Source organism: Pteropus vampyrus, unplaced genomic scaffold (genome assembly GCF_000151845.1).
Source record: "Pteropus vampyrus isolate Shadow unplaced genomic scaffold, Pvam_2.0 Scaffold142, whole genome shotgun sequence".
Taxonomy (NCBI): domain Eukaryota; kingdom Metazoa; phylum Chordata; class Mammalia; order Chiroptera; family Pteropodidae; genus Pteropus; species Pteropus vampyrus.
In genome coordinates, this window is record NW_011888923.1 from 655,310 (window position 1) to 657,504 (window position 2,195).

A 2,195-nucleotide genomic window follows, 5' to 3' on the forward strand; every position below is an offset into this window, starting at 1 on the left:
TTCGGAAGGATCGACAGGGCCCCGTCCAGCATATTTGTGCCTCCTCACGACTTGTGGGGTGGGGACTGGAGAGGACAGAAAGGAGCAATGTCCTCAGGAAAGCAAGAGTCTGTGATGCTGAGGTTTCTGAGCCAGAACCACCCCTTGTTCTCACTCCAAGAACAGCTTCTTCTTACACTGAAAGAAAGACAACTGCAAAGTGACAATTTGGGTCAATGTGATGTAAGTCTAACCTTTTCGATGTTTAGAATCTTTTGATATTAAAAACAATTGGCTGATATACATTCCTTGGGAAGTGGCCTGAAAATGAAATGGACTACGTGTAAAACAAAAACTTGTCTGACCTTAAAATTCTTTCTCACTGGAAACAATTTAAAACAAGTTAGGTGCAGTACAGAGAGAACATTTTTTTTTTTCCCCCTAAACCTCTAGGCTAGTATTCTAATCTTAAAAGTCAATGCACGATCACTTGATAACTGCGATACGTTAATATTATTTCAAATTACTCGACATTTTCCTTTTAAACTCTTCCCAAAATATTCTATTATTGTCATGTCAATTATGTTACAGAATATCCGTAGTAAGCTATTAGATCAATTACACGTCCTCGTGTAATTCATTCACCGCTGAGAGAACCGGATGCCATGAACATAATGGTAAGCGAAATTCAGTAAGCTATCAGCTTTTCTCCCCAAATGAATAAATCATGTTTAGTTTGCAAGTTGAAAACAGAGCAGAAGAAAAAAATCTAATGAATCACATATTACTCATGCGATTTTGTGATTTTTGATAATTTACCAAAACATCAGCACATCATACAGCTCGCGACCGTACAGTGAGTATCCTGCTGACCTTCTTTCTCTAAAGAAGGGGTGTGTTTGATGGTTGCTCTGGTAACTATCACTGTTTTATGAATAGAGAGACGTGAAAGCGTGCCAATGAGGCCAGCGCAAATTACCACCGCATTGTAGCAACTCGGAGTAGTGTAAGTAGTGCTCCTTTTGGATGAAACTTGAGCTCATCCAGGTCCCCATTCAGTAAATGCTGCACTGTGAGGTCTGAAAAGATGTCCTCTGGCGAGTTTTCCCTCCGATCCTTTCTTTACACTGATAAGAGCATACGGGTGAGCCGTTGACATCAATGACACCAAAAAGGGGGGATTTGGGGGGGGTGGGAACAATCTGGATCTTCTGTGCATCAAAAAACCTAGTTAATTTGGTAAGAAAAACCACCAATTAGTTGCGACTAATTTCCATCATCCTAAAATAATGCCAAATGAATAGCAATAAGTAAGATAAGTTAACAAAAAGATGGAATTACTGGATTGTCGGTAAGTAGCCTAGGCATGAAAATGGCCCAAAGCCCCTTAGTCGAGAAGGAACCCGCTGGTCAGAAAGGAGAACGTTATCTCGGCCAAACATGCGTTTATCTTGCAACTGAAAGAGGGCAAAGGGATATTACTTCAGATTTTTGTGTGTGTGTCTGTGTGGTTAAGGACTCGAATTCGAAATTAGGCCTTTGAATTAAATTTAAAAGAATGTAAGTAAATAATAGGAGAGAAAAGGCAAATCATTTCATGGAGTGCAAGGTTAATAATTAACTCGATAATGAGGTCGGACTCTCCCATTCCATATGTTAAGGAGCCCAATTAGGCGGTGCTAAAAGGCAGGACGATCGGGCGTTATTGCCGAAACGCGAGAAGGAGCTCCGCGGAGACCGAAGAGGTCAGCGGGAGGTCTCCGGCCTCTGCTCAGTGGAGTACCATTCAGGGAATTTGTTCGAGTTAAAACTGGAGGGTTTCTGTCTGTTTGCTTTCTTTCTTACTTTAGTTACTCTTGGTTTGTTATCATTTGTGTTATTTATTTTACGGTTAAACTATAAGCCTAAGTTGCATCACTGGCGCCCCGAGAAACCTCCCGAGGGCTCACTGGCGTTTCGTCCTGCGGCATCATTGGCTGCCCCCGGGCCATGAGACGCTGTCGCCCTGCGAGGGTCCATCCGGCACTGGGAACTCGAGAGGAGGCTTGTCCGGGGGTGGAAGTGCTCCCTCTGGGAGCCGGTGGGCTGCCCCGGCCTGGTCAACCGCCACCAGCGCCTGGGCTCTATTTTCAAACCTGGGGTTGGAGGGGAAGTGGCTGGGCAGACCCTCTCTCAAGTCTCCCATGAAAGGCCATCGGCAAAGTGGCCGCACCGCC